Source organism: Phoxinus phoxinus (genome assembly GCF_949152265.1).
Source record: "Phoxinus phoxinus genome assembly, chromosome: 16".
Lineage (NCBI taxonomy): Eukaryota > Metazoa > Chordata > Actinopteri > Cypriniformes > Leuciscidae > Phoxinus > Phoxinus phoxinus.
The window spans coordinates 24,812,743-24,828,426 of NC_136891.1; the positions used below are offsets into that span (position 1 = coordinate 24,812,743).

Below are 15,684 nucleotides of genomic sequence, written 5' to 3' on the forward strand. Positions count from 1 at the left end.
AGAAACCTTATTTGGATTGCTTTAATGAGACCTTTCTCACTCACTCATCAGATGATGGAGGGAGTTATTGTGGCCCTTTTTGCACCCTATTGACATCTTTTGAAGTGGCATATGAACATGCTTATTATGGTTAACCGATCACTTACATGTAACAGAATCATCTGTAGTCAAAACAAGTTCTGTAAACATGACTTTACGTTCACAGCTTTTTATAGTTGCGATGCAGCCGGTTTTTAGGCAGACCATCACAGCCATGTGCAGTTGATTTGGATCTGACGAGTTTATTATGACAGAGTTTATTTAGATTTGAAGTTCAGTACAGTCAATTGACCGTGACATACTTGCCTTACAGAGGACACACAGTGATATCTGTAAATTGCTCTCAGGCGCATGTCTTTTCTTTCCAATTTTCTTTAACCCTGTAAAGCGTACTGTGTCATATTTGATACACAAATTTCCAAGGGCTCTAAATTGTCAACATTCAAAACTTTGCTCAAAAACATTGTACTGAATCTACCACATGCCGATGCCGTCTGTCATTTGATTGACAGTGCATACTTTTTGTACATACAAGTTCAGGTCCTACTTGTCTTTTTGCTATGAAATCTTTACTGACTTTTATATATATTTTTGGTAGTATTTCAAGATGAACAGTAAACACTTTAAAAAAAAAAAATCATGCTAAAAAGTGATACATCAGGCTTTTGAGGAACTTTTATTTGTATATCTGTTACATTGTATTGCATTGCATTATATGTTTAGAGCCACACAATTTCATCTGACTTCACTTTTTTAGCTCTGAACATATTAGAAATTGCACCAAACTGCATATTTTTTGGCTAAGTCAAGCCTCTAAATACATTTTTTTTCCTCCTCAAGTATAAGCTCAATATTCTCCCATATCATATGGGCCATAAAACTAAAAGCTTGATGTATCAAAATATGATATTCATCCAAAACACTTTTTTTGACTATTTCCTAAGTCAGGCTTTACAGGGTTAAAAGGAAAGCGTGCGAGTTTTCGATGTGCTGTCATTCACAGCTTTCACCAGCTCAGCGTGACATTGGGAGCTTGATGAAAGTGTTGCCTATAGTGGTTAAAGATGTGCACTTGGTAACCTAAAGGTTGTAGGTTCAGACCCACAATATTCCAACACAATTGTGCCCCTCGAGCGACACATTTAACCCTCGATAACTCCAGAAGGATTGTACCTGGAACACCTCTACAGTAAGTTAGTAAATTCGCTATAGGTGCCCTATTTGTATAGTTTGGTTCAGATACCTGGAAACCATCACAGCTTCGGGTTCTCATCTTTCCACAAAGCCTGTCAGTTCGAACCCTCCTCCTTCAGAATGGAAGGATTAACAAACTTCAGCCCTCATCTTTACACATTCTTCTAGAAGAGACCCTCCAACCCCCCGCCAGCTGGCATATGCCTCATTTAACTCCAGCAACGGCATCATATCAACTTTCTCTCTCGCTTTTAGGGGCAGAACGAGTCCCGCTGCTTTTGTTCCCAGGAATGCGAAGTAGAATGGCTTAAACATGTCGCTATAGAGCAGGTGGAGGCGGAATATCACTGATCCAACGGCGGTCCTAAATTAGAAGTTTACAGCGAGTTTGGTGACTAATAACTTCCTTTCGTCGCCGTATCGTAAATGAAAACGAACCCTCAGCTCTTCCTGTGCATGTTTTACGGCCTCTCTTAAATGCGACCAAAACGACACATGTTCTGTTATATAGACGCATAAACGTATGTAACAAATTCACTGAATTCGCTGCGCTTCAAAAGGAAGACATAAACAAACATGCTCTTTGTCATGTGTGAGATAGTGGGGTTGGCCTGTTTTTGGTGATCGTGGGAGGGGGGGGGTTTATGTGAAAGAAAGGAGACTCATTTGAAAAGGATGGCTGAAGAATGTCTCTCAGTGAATGGGCTTTGTTAGCGCTGAAGCTGCGGTTCACCCAATGATCAGGCACTTGAAGATCCATCTGTTGTGGAGATCTGTAGATTAGAGCATTATCTTCATCTTTCCCTCTCCCTGGATCTCTCTCTCGCACACTCACCCTCTCGGTCTCCCACATCAGATACGGAGCTGATAACCTCCTCGGCTCTCGCTTGTCTGTTTTATTGCATTCGAATCCACTTCAACCGTTGGTGTTTACACATGCAGTGCATCCACACTGAGACCGATGCTTTTGTTCCTGCTCATTAGTAGTTTATCACTGTGGGCATTGTATCTGCAGTGTGTCTGATGCATTATGAATGTTAATGAAGCTTAAGAAAGCAGCCAGACGGATTGTGTGTTTAGCGTTACCTCCTGTTGAGATGAAGCAGGGAGGCTGCAGCTCTGCTCATTAGCATACAGTAGTTATAGTAACGGGAAGGAGGCGTGTCTCTGACTGTCACCCCCACCCGAGGGTGTCTGGGGTGGTGGGTCGCACACATTCCTGCCCATGCCACTGATAGCTGAAATAGTTTACATACAGACACGAACACCCACCCGGACTATTTCTCTCATCCGCACTGGCTTCACTGTTGATGTCAGTGGTTTGCTTGTATAAAAATGTCTGTTAACTTGAATCTTATGAAGAACATATTTAGGTTTTAATTGACCCCAAATCGAAAGAAAAAACTATTTTTATATGTGTATATGAATTAGTAAGAATTAAATGTAAAAATTTATTCTTTCTTATATATAATATATGATATGAAATAATGTGAATTTATTAGTATTATTACAGTTTATACATTATACATTATATAACAATAAATTACATTATAATAAATTGGAAACATTTTTCTATAAAAAAATTATATTTTTTAGTTCTATTCTTATTTATACCTTATTATATAGGCCTATCTAATAATAATCGTATAATATACTATTAAATATTTATGTATTAGTGTTGTATTCCATCATATATTTTATACCTTTATTAATATTTTTATAATTTGTAATATTTTTATAATTTTTTTTTCTTTTTAGAGCTTGGCAACGATTAATCACAATTAATCGCATCCAAAATAAAAATTTGTGTTTACATATATGTGTGTGTACTGTGTATAATTATTTTGTATATATAAATACTCGCATATGCATATAGGCCTACACATAATTTATATTATATATACATATTTTATATATAATTAACAAAAAAAATCTTAAATATATACATGCATGTGTGTGCGTATTTATATATACAAAATAATTATACACATACAGGTGAAACTCGAAAAATTTTAATATCGTGCAAAAGTTCATTTATTTCAGTAATTCAACTTAAAAGGTGAAACCAATATATTATATTATATTCCAAGCCTTTATTTGTTATAATTTTGATGATTATGGCTTACAGCTATGAAAACCTTTTCACAATAATCAAATTTTGAATGTGGGTTTTTCATAAGCTGTAAGCCATAATCATCAAAATTATAACAAATAAAGGCTTGAAATATCTCACTTTGCCCGACACTTTTTCTTTTACATAACCATAACGGCAATTGGAATGGAAATGAACATATTTGTCTTGCAAAATAGTGCCTTTATAGACTTAGTTTTTCTTTTCTTTTTTTGAATTTGGGTTGTCTTGGACATGCTCTTTTTGACAGGCTTTGTGCGATTCATCCTAATATGCAACACATAACATTGATGCTTTCTGCTTGGTTAGCGATTAGTAATGCTTGTTCGTGTGCTCATTGTTCATACCCCACAGATGCGAAGCATACTTGACTTACCAGTGACATTTAATCCGGTTTGCCGGTCTGAAAGGTTTGACCAAGCTGCTTCCTGGTACCTCTCTGGGGAGCCATCAATTCTAAAAGAGTTTTCTTGTTTACTTGTTGGAATGGAAATGAGAACTCAACTTAAAAACTACAAGATATCACCACCGTCAGCAATCACCCTGAATTAAAACAACGTGTGAACGACTTGACCCTCAGTCATTTAACCTAGCGAGGAGATCAAAGTGAAGGAAAAGGTTTCGGTCTCTTGATTTCTGGTCAATTTTAGCTGCTGCTTTTAACTTCTCCTTTATCCGTGGCATTCCAGGAGGGCGATGGTAGAGTTATGGAGTGCCAGAGAACCCTTTGGGAGTCTCTCTCATTTAGGTCTGACTACATTAACCTCCACCTCTTAAGCTGAGAAGGTCTGGTCCACCTCTATAAATATTTTCCAGAATTTCTCAAATTCTTCATCGCAGACTGAGGGCGGCTTCACCTCTTGAAGTGACATCTGGTATAATTTTCGTTCTATGTATGCAGGGGCAAACTCAGGAAAGGGAGGGAAGAGGAAAAGGTAGTCTCGCTAGGCCGCTCTCCTGTTTTTCCTCCCTCGCTCTGACTCTTTGCCCTAGGTGTGGCCAGCTGTGCTGTGAAATGTAATCCCCCAAGTTTTTTTTTCTACATCGTTTCCCTGAGCCCCAAAGCCTCCCTCTTTCTCTCATTCGCAGGGTGTAATTGCAGGAGACCGTCTAAAGCTGCCACATGGCGTTCAGGAAAGACTTTGACCTGCCGTAGCTGTCAGTCAGATGGACTGATGGAGTCCTCCTGCAGTTGTGCTCCATTAACTTCTTCTGTTGCAATGTTTCCCCATCCCGTTTATAATAGTTTACATGTGTTTTGCACTTCTTTTCAGCAACTCTATTTAGTCCTCTTGGAACGGTCGCTCATATTTACACGTTTATTCCGATACTTTAGTTACATTGGTCTGTGGACATAAAAATATAATTTTTTACTATAATATAATATATGTATTTCTTATCGTCTCAATACAAGACCTTGACCAAAAATGTATGTACCTCTTGATGGAAATAAATGTTTATGTTATTTCCATCAAGAGGAAATAACATCCACATTTTTGGTCAAGATCTTGTATTGACAATGCAAGAGTCCAGCACTCTGTAAAGTCTCCTCCAGCACATCCCAAGGACTTTCAATGAATTTAAGGTCAGGACTCAAGAGGTGCCGATTCATGTGTAAAAATGATTCTTCATGCTCCCTCCCAACCATTCTTTCACAATTTGAGCCTGATGAATCTTGGCACTGTCATCCTGTAATATGGCCATGATGTGTCTTCCTACATGGTTGTTTAAGAAATGAAAAGCTACACACTCAAAGATAACAAAGTTGTTATAAAGATTTAGCAAGAAATCTAGTTTGGTGGTCCCTGGTTTGCCATAGATTCGGAAATTACGCAACTCAAGTTGTTTGAAAGAGCACCATGGCTCAACATACTGGAGCATGTATGCTGACTGACTGCTAGGCGTTTTGTCCAATGATAACCTAAAGCATAAAGCTGTAAGATTAGTGCTGGATAGAAAGTTGACATTTAGTGAGACTTATTTCAGACAACCTTCCTGCAGATCGGTCCTCTGTGGCTTTTTCCAGCCACTTTACATCAAGAAATGACAAAAGAAATCGCCATTTCTGCATGTTACGTAATGAGGTGACATATTAGATGATAAAATAACACGTCTGCCATAACTAAAAATCAAGCTGGGTCCGTTGATATGTAAAACAGGATTTCAGAAGTCATTCCTCTGAATGAGAAGCTGCCACGGATCTTTTGGAAAGTGATGTTAGGAGTCTCTTGGCTCCTGAGGGAGCTGTATTTTGTAATAGTCAGCATTAAGGCTGGAGGGTTACAGTGTGATGTAGGAATGGTTTCCATATGAGTGCTCTTGGAGTACAGTCATCTGGGCCTCAGATGGAGTCACAGACTGCCTCGCCTTGCCTCGGCTTCACCGCTAGTAATGATGCTGTCAAAACATAGTGCCCACGCTCTGTATTTGTGTATGTCTAAGTGCACATGTGCAGTACAATGTGTTTGACTATTTGTTCAAGAACCTGCGAGGGTGTTTGTGTATGTCTAAGTGTGTGTGTGCCTGTTTGAGTAAGAGAGGCTGGTTTTTGAGGTCGCTGCCATGTGATTTGATTATAGGCTTGTAGGGTTTATGCGACGAAGTGGGTTGCCGTAGGTAGCAATTAGACAGGCAGACATGAGCATGAGTGACCATCAGCTGGCTGTTTAGACAGTGTGTGTGTGTAGACTGTCGGGTATAACTTTATTACATCCAGAGGGTCTCTTGGAGTGTGTGCTCATGATAACACACTCTTCTGTTTCGTTACGGTCACTAAATTCCTCCGAGTGTGGACGCTGTTCTCTGTGATCTGCAGCCGCATATCTCTGGCAGTTTACGGCTCTCTGTTTGCGCTCGGAACAATAGCGTAAGATCTTCAGGGGTGTGGAATCAAGTATGAGGAACCCCTGCTGGTTTGTAAGCCTCTCAATGAGTAAACACAAACGATTTGTTTATTTATTCTCCGTGTAATTCTAGTCTATTTCCTTTCACTAGTCTATATTGTATCCTGTTAGCTATTGTTTCAGCAAACGAGGCATTGTGTGTGTAGGAGTCTGTGGGACGCATCAGCTGTAGCTGTCATAGCGGAACAATCATCCTCAGTTCGCTCAGCTTGATTATAATTCCAGGGTGTTTGCAGGATTTTTTCTGTAGTATGTACATGTTTTCTGGAATAGGATTTCTTTAAATCCAGTGTGGGCATCTCATCTAGCACCGAAAGGCCAAGGGTGACTTCAGCCACCCTCACACGACAAGCGCTCTTTCACTTTTTCTGGGTCATATGGATTAAGTCCAGGGTGCTTGGCATTCCTGAGTGTAAGCCTAGCTGGCCCCTAAAGGGCAGTCACCCTTCGCGCATTCATATGCTAATGAGACCTGTGTCACCAAAGCTAATTCTAATGTGATGGATAATACTCGATATAGCTCTAATGTGGTTTTTGGTTTTAGTTTGGTGCCCTATAGAGAAGGATTTTTCTTAAGCATTGCAACTTGATTTCTTAAAGATGAAGAGTATAATATCTTGAAAAACTAGGGGGAGAAGGGTGGGGCTACGAGGGATCGATGTAAATCAAATTAGCATATTAATTAAAAAATAATATTGAAAATGCATATATGCTGTTTAAGCAGATGACTCGTTCCAGTGCATTTATATAGAGCCATGTTGTTAAAAAATATGTTTTCATTAAATGAAATAAAATATTAAATTAAAAACTTAAAAAACGTAGAAATGTTGCCTTGGCAGCTAACTGAAATGAAAAGTTTACTTCAACATTACTAAAACCCGATAAATGTATATTAAAGCAAAACAGAAATGGTGGATGAAAACAAACTAATAAAAAATGTCAAGAGCATGAAACAAAATTACAAAATTTAGAAATTACGTAATACATTCACATATATATATATATATAATTGCAATTGGGCTAAATGCTGTTAAAATTAGTCAATTTGGTGATGTTGGATCTGTGGCATTGTAGTTAGGGCATTAAACTGTGGACCTCATATGGGAAATAATAGCTTGAGTCTGGCTTGCAACATTTCCCAATCCCATTCCCCTCTTCTCCTCATAATTTCATTTCTCTGCGAGTAAAACACTTGATACATGAATGAACACGTATTTATCACTGCGTCAGTTTGTCCATACTTTTATAGAGCTGTTTTGTCTTTCTTTCACTCTGGGAAGTTTCCTGGTGGGTGGAGTAGGAGCAGAACAATGCTGTGATCGTTTACACCTTCACTGTTATTGCTACTGTCTCATTGAAGAAGCACACACCCATAATAAGATGTGTAGCTTACACAAACGTGTCAATATATATTCACTCAGACTACACAAAAATAAACACATTTAGACCGTTTCAATGATGCTCTTACACACCACACCAAAAGCCTAAATGCCGCTCTCACACTAGAGTGGTAGAGTGTAGATTGCTATTTTCAGATACTTTGGTTGTAGTGTTAAGTCCATGGTGGGTCTTTCTCTTGAGCTCCAGGGCAGGGTGGGAGATGGGAGCAGTTTCTGGGCTCTACCCCAATGAAGATGCTCACGACAGACTGTGGTGGCCTAGGTTAACCAGGATCATGACACACCACTGACTCTAGGGTCTGTGAAGTGGGCGGAGGGGATGAAAAGATTGATGGAGAGAAAAAGGAATACCGGTACTCCTGCGGTCATAAGAAGCCTCTTCTCCTGAGCTACAGGGGTTTATTATGTTTTATTGGCCTCGGTAAAGAAATGTCAAAAAAAGAGGCAGACAGATAGTTGATGTTCATTTGTTTAATTGCGCTCTCCTGTGAGAAGAAAAAAAAGCTGGGTTTGACCTTTGACCTAAGGAAACTGGCCAGCAGTTGTGCACCTAAAGGCAAAGTAAACAGACCTACCAAAGAACGTGACACACTTGGCAGAGTTGGCGGTTTTTTAGGGCTCTTTGCTGCTTGATTTAGTGGTAGGCTATCTCCAGACATTTATTTTGATATGCTAGACCTTTTTATTACATGATATATAAACACAGAAACACTTATTTTCTTAGAAGAAACCACTTTAAATTCAATGTATGTGTCCCCATGTCTTCTTTTAGTGAAATATATTGTTTGTCGGTCTCCTCAGGGGGCTGTTTGTGCGTGGGGAAGAGATTAAAAAGGTTAAATTACAGAGAAGCTTTGACACGTTTTCATTACGCCATTGTGCACTGTGATTTTACTCTTGATGGGTGATATGTTTATATATTTATAATTTTAATAAACGTCTCTTTCAGGCATGTTTGTTAAACACACAGACAGTTTGACTTGAAGCTTTGTTAATAATGTTTCTCTAGTAAACACTTTTGACGTGTTTGGAACTTGAAGGGCTTTTGTATCATTGCAGTTCATCCTAAATAGTATGCAAGATAAGAATTACTGCATCCCAAATCAGTATTTTGAGGCTAGTAAGCTAAAGGGGCCTGGATAATATACTTTTTCAGTGTATTTTCTTTTTCAGCTATTTTACCCACAACCCCTTGTGCGACAGAAATAGATTTCTCTTTTTAGGTTTTCAGTTAATGAAAAGTCCAGAGGAATGCAAGGCTGGCACATCATTTTTCGATATGCATTCACCTGGAAGTGATGATACTGTACACAAGTATGCATACTGAAACAAAGCCCTAGGCTGAATTTGAAATATTCCCCTGTATTCACTCTTACAAATAAAGGTTCTTCATTGGCATTGATGGTTCCATAAAGGACCTTCAACACCCATGGAACATTTCCACTACGTTAAAGGTTCTTTATAGTGGGAAAAAAAGGTTCTTCAGATTATTATATTGTTCTTTAAACTTAGAAAACAGGGTTATTTTAAGAACTGATCACTGAAAGGTTCTGAGGGGAACCAAAAAGGGCTTTTCTATGGCATCGCTGCAAAAAAAAACTTTTTAAGAGTGTAATGTAGTCCATTTGAAAGAGTAAAAATGGAAACAAGTGAGCGAATTTGAACTCTGAGTGGGCCAGAAAGGTTGTGGACGCCATCTGCCGAGACATTAGGTTTTCCTGAGCCATTTAGTGTACATTGGTTGCACACTTGTTATTGTGGGGCATTATGGGATTGAATGAGTGCACTTGATAATGTCCACTATGATTTCAGACACCATTACAAATGGCACCTCAAAATTGTGCATTATGTAAGAGTATAGGGGGGATTTTTTAGTTCTAGTGTTTTGCATACAGTGCTATCAGGCCCCCAAAAGGCTGCCTACTCGGATGCCCATGTAAAAAAGCATGACCCTGGCGTCGATTTCCGTGAGTAAAAATTGCTGTGCGTAAGCACATGTTTTGAACTGGGGCCCTGCCCCAGAGCCTATCTAATGTATTGAGAGAGTGAGAAAGGTAGGATTGCCAATGAGCAGCTTTGCTGACCTCAGCAGCGTGCATAGACAAAGCTAACGGAGCGGCGCTGGTGTGTGAGATAGCAGAGAACACGGTGACAGCAGTGGTCCCTCGCACATACAGTAATGAAAAACACAGTGAAGTCTCTGTCATAAACAAAATAAACATTCACATGTCGGTTTTTCTTCCAAATTTGTCCTAACCAGGCATGATGTAGTAAATAATCCTCCCGTAACAAGAGGCAAAGAATTAGGCAATTTCTTGTTTTTTAATGTTACACAGAGTACCTCTGGCCAAGGTGAAATGGCATTGGTCCAAAATTGCGCTTCATATAACTGAATAATTAATCATATTCAGATTAGCTGCAATTTTGTTACTTTGCGCCAGCTTTTTGGAGACAACATAATACTGCACAGAAATTGGGCAGTGCATAGTGTGTGGGTGAACTGATAGACACAGATATTATTAGTATTGAGGATTTAACCGGAGTAGGTCAGATGGAAATGGGGTTAGTAGGTCTGGGTTGAGCTACATTGATCTGTATCGGACTGTGTTATTCTGTTTATCAGAAATAGTCTCTTTCTGACATGAATATCTGTAAGTTATGGGTCATGGGTATAGGTTTTGTGTGCGGGTCAGTGCTTCTGTACCACAGTGGGGGCAAAAGAGAGACAACGTGCAGGGTGCTGCTAAGACCAAACCACACATTCCAGAGGTCAGGGCTCATGGGTCAAAGGTGACAGAGAACGTTAATCTCCCTGTGTGTACTTTTGTGTTTGTTTTAGTGTTTAGTCTGGGTGGGTTTTGTGGTATATGTGTCTGGGAGTCAGAATGGATCTGTGTGTGTGTTTCGGAAATGTCAATCAAGTTTGAAATGCATCCCTGACTTCTGAAGAATCCCACACAGGGCGTTCTCATTCCAGTGAGCAAGTGCAGAACATTTTATAAATGACATGTCCTCACCAAGGGGTCATGGTCTGACTGGTTAGCATGGCTTCAGGATGTACTAAATACAAACTAAGTTATGCTAAGGCCCTGTCCCAAATGGCACACTTGATCAGTCTTGCAGACTTGCATTTCTTGGAATCCCATAAAGTCCACAAAGTTTTAGGGTGTCCCATTTGTTGCCTCGATACACACTTTTGCAAGTGTAGACTCAGAGGAGCACTGCAAAGGGTTAGGGTGCCATTTAGATCAGTGCTTAAGTCGGAAAAGTCACTAGTGAAATGTTTGGGTGCGTGCACATTCTTGTGGTGAAATAAAGCACCAAATCCGAATTGTCGTGATGCAATTTCCTGCTGCTCTAGAGTAATCATTCATACAGTTCAGATGTTTGGTTCAGAAGTAATTGCCTCCACAACTGAGCATCTGTGAGCAAAATGGGCAAATTTCAAATCAATGACTTCCAGAGGGTCCTGAGCCAGCTGAACAACTGCTGATAACGCTTTCTTCAGGTATTATAGACCTTTGTCCACACACACTCTGATCTAAATACAGTATGCTTCATGCTGTAGCATTGCATTCAATTTCAATGGCCACCCTCACTTCCTCTTGCTCTGTCTCCCTCCCTCATTTACCTTTCTCCCAGTGATTAATAAAGCCCTCCTCTTACATTTCCCCTGTTCCCAGCAGGGGTGGATTTCTCTTTTGTGTTCGGCTTCACTCTTTCAGCCAGTGAGAGTCTCATGAGAGCTGGCAGTGAGCCACTCATTCTCAACATATTCCCACAGGGGTTACCGTGCCGTTCTCTCTCACTCTGCATCCTCCACAGGCTCTCGCATTGTGTGAAGGCCCTGGCCACAAGCCCTTTGCAGATCACCAATGATAAAGCCATCAATGGTGCTTGAGAACTAAACAACAAACCCTCACGTCACCCGTAGTGGCCTCAGAGGATGTGCTTGTATCTAAAACGAGTCTTTTCTTGCATACTGTCATGTGTGCATTGTTTCCTCAAGGTGTAGTCCTGATCGTTGCCATTGTAGTTTGAAAACGTTGTAAAGGTCTTTCCTCATATCAGGTTTGTTATGAATCAAGTTCACGCCAGACCCTCATTGTGTCTAATTGGGACTCAGGTTACACGTTCAAGGGTGTATTGACCAACATGTTCTCCAGCCAAGAGGTACAAAACAACCTGAAGTACTGAGAACAAAGTTCTGACCAAGGAAGTCAATAACACCTGTAGAAAGATATGTTAGCATTCCCATTCATCTCAAAGGTAGTTGAGTTGGCTAATGCTGTTAGTTATGCTAGCCAACCAAACCTTGACATCTTAGTTCTGGCACACATTTCACAAGATGCTATCTAATCTATGAGTAAATTAAAACTCCAGAAGTTGCCATTCATGGATCAGCTTCCTGCACAATCTATTTAAAACCATTTCTTTCTTTTATTGAATGTATAATTATGTAATAGAAGCCCGGTGATGTCTGACTCAATCTGAAAATTTGTCAGATAAGCTCATACAGACTGTAAAAAAGAGCATGTAGAACACCCTTGCTTATCTTACATCATATGACTACTGTAGGCCTTTCCCTTTGCATCCTTTAAGCGTGTCTTTGATTCGTGACATTTGCTTTGTGGTATCTCTGCACATTAGCTACAGGAAGACTTGATACGCATGAAAGGGGCTCACATTATAAAGAGACTTGGCTAGAATGTATTGTGGTAAATGTGGTCTCTATTTCAGAGCATCTCTGTGTATTCTTTCCACCACATTTCGTACTTCTTGTTAGCTTACCTCAGGCCTCCATCACACATGCACAGTCACGCTACATCTGTGTTCTTGCCTCCTGTTTTACTGCTGATCTAACTTGGTTCTGCTGTGTGTATCTAATGGAGTTAAATGTGTAAATGTGTTTTATTGTGTTTGTGCTTTTGCACGTCTATTCAAAAGAGAGTTTTGACACCTCAAGTTAGGACCTCTGAGTGCACTTCTTGTTGGAGGCCAGAGGGCCCCTGTCCGGAGAAGGCCTTTCCTACGCATTTCTTCACAAAGCTTTATTCCTAATCACCAATTAATCTTTGTCCCAACAATGACAGATCGGCCTTTACTAGTCAATCACTGCTTCTGCTTAACAATGCAGTTCACTTTCACCCCATCATGCAGTCATTACCTCTACTTACTTTCGAGCAAGAAGCTTTGAAGGAAAGGTCAAACATTTCAGATATTCCCTACTGCAGGTTTGCTTAAGTCCAAATGGTTTAAGGTTCCACATCAGATAGCCTACCTAATAGGTAGAATTATTCCAAATACATTTTTTTTAAAGATTTGCGCCATCAGAACATTGTTTAAACATTCCAACCAGCAGGACAGCAACAATGGGTCAACTAGTGACATAAGATTAGGGTGTGACTTGCTTTTTGACATAACCAATGGCATATGGGGGATAATTTTTGAAATTCCGTTAGTGACAGAAATTATTCTCTTCATCTTTGATAAGTTGTTTAACAAGTTACTTTGGATATACATTGTGTGGTTCTGTCAGACTGTTTTACTTCCAGTGACTTTTTTTCTAGTGGCCATGGCCCAGTTGAAAAAAAGAAAGCAATCAAAGCTGTAAGCATTATGCCACAATCTCTAACACATTTTCGCAAGTGAACAAAAGATCTGTCAATGTAGTCTTGCAGCAGACACACAAACACGTTTTTCCTCCAGGCTTTATGACTGTAACCAGCCACCAATAGTCAATTGTCTCCAATACGAATCATCCCATTTCTTACATAAACATTGATTTCTGCAAATGATTTCCATTCTGGCCTATCAGCAGCTGTGGTCGGCTCAGTGAAGAGCTGGTTCAGTGGTTGGCAGTAGCGACTGACTGGTGTCTAGCCGTTCCCCTTCTGAGAGCAGAAAGGCTGCATGCCTACATCTGATAACGCAAATAGAAAACATTTCCCCCACAATGCACCACTCTACCACCCACTCATAATTGTTCTGTGAGTGTGTTGCTGTTTGGTGTATGTGTGGCGCTCGTTGTCCGAATAGATTTTGGACCCATTGTTTTTCATTATGCTCATATTGAGCATTAAGTCAGAGACTAAATGGAGAGTTAATACGCACTGAACCCAGTGGCAAAGAGCCACATGACACACTCTCTGACCTGTGGGGGTGGGGGGGGTGGGGGGTTCTGTACTCCCTAATTATCTCTTTGTTTAATATATGAAAGTAATGTTTAAATTGTAAAATATTAAAGCAAAATATTGTATTTCTGAAAAGTTTGCAATACTGATGTAACTGATAACACTGAATAACCGTTTATTTACAATTTAGACATTTATGAGACAAAATAGACATTTGTGAGAAAAACCCATTGAGATGAGAACAGTAAGTTTATAACATAGTCGGAATAACAGTGGCACCCTAACAAATCACAAAAGTCACTGTATAATTTGGCCATTGACTTTCACAATTGAAATTTGTTGGCATCCGACACGGAGTAAATTCGTCTTGATAAGGACATTGGTCTGTTTGGAATAAGTCAAGTAACATTAATATTTTTCACATGGTTTCCCTGACATGAGGATTTGATAAGAGCTGTTTAATTTAGACAGTTACCTCTTTGTCTCTGTAGGTCACCACTCACCACTCTTTAACTGTGGCCATGGGTCCATTGTGAATCAGACTGAATTTATTTCTATTTAATTAACTACGCACAGACCACCGACTAGTGGTTTCCTCCCTCCCTACCCTCTTTCTTTCAGTCTCTCATAGTTACGGTTGTACCAGGAAGTTTAAGTAGAGAGAGTTACAGTAGATTAAAAAAAAAAACATATTACTTAAGTTCTAGTCCCAGCCTCAGTTTGTCAGGTTTGTGGCATTAAAGCTTTGAAATATCTTCAGAGCTTTGTTTGAAGCACTTCAGAACAAGTTAGCTAGATGATCAGAATTTTTATATTATGTTTCTTAAAATAGTCTGTAATTTGTGCCTTTTGATCAGAAACTTTGATCACAAAGTCATACATTTTCCAGAGAGGAGATGATGAGATCTGGACCACATTCAAAACCTGTGTCCCTTACATGAGCCGTGAGAGCCAACAGCTTGAGAGCCAACAGCTTGACTACCTACAAGTTTTTTTGAGTGTGTTGAGTAAAGCTGCTCTTCAGAGTGTGTCTCTTGGAATGAAAATGGTCCTTTATTGCTGAAGAGTGAGAAAGAGAAGAATGGGCAGAGTCTCCGCATACCAGGCCTCTCTCGTGGTGATGACATGGGCGGTAGAACAACGGCGTGCTGGCATGACACGGGCTCTCTGCCAACATCATGGGCACAGACAGAAGGCTATTTACTAACACATGGATTTAATGTGGAGGTCTTCATACACAAACACACATTTCAGAACTATTTAGCTAGTACAAAACATGTAATCCCCCGTACTACAAAAGTTTTCTTTTTTTTAATAAATCATAGTTTGTGTATACTTTTCCAGTGAGAAAAAAAATCTTTAAATATAAATGGATATTAATAAGTAACAAAATCTCATACAACATTAAGAGAACACATGTAACAAATTTGTTAACCATCTGCATACTTATGCAGATATACACACACCCTGGCAGAAATAGAAACAGTACGCATTGTCTGTATGTTAACATGCGTGCGCATATGATGAAATATGATCGCCAGCACTTGGCTTTTTCCAGACATTCTAAGTGTATTTGGCCTTGTGGTCAGAGCAGATCTGAAAACATCACAAGTAGTGCCAAAGAGGAATGTGCGTCCATGTCTGCATGTGTTTCTACATACCCTAGGTCCATGGATTTCCTCCACCCAGTCTCAAACCCTGGGATCGAATTGGCCAAGCAAGTTACTTTGACCGTCCCCAACTCAAGCACCTGTGAGAAAACACTCCCAAAGCCCTTTATTTTTGCAGGTGTTCAAAGTGTCTACAGTCTTTAATTCCAGTATTGCTTATTCGTCTGAAAGCAGAAAAAGGACAGAGGTGTTTGACCGCATGTAAATTAAGTA

At 39.7% G+C, this 15,684-nt stretch overlaps 1 protein-coding gene across 2 annotated transcripts in view; it reads left to right on the forward strand.

The window, feature by feature from the left end:
- Positions 1-15,684, forward strand: part of plpp3 (phospholipid phosphatase 3) — a 36,017-nt gene that overhangs the window by 1,172 nt on the left and 19,161 nt on the right. The gene's annotated exons all lie outside the window — the stretch shown is intronic.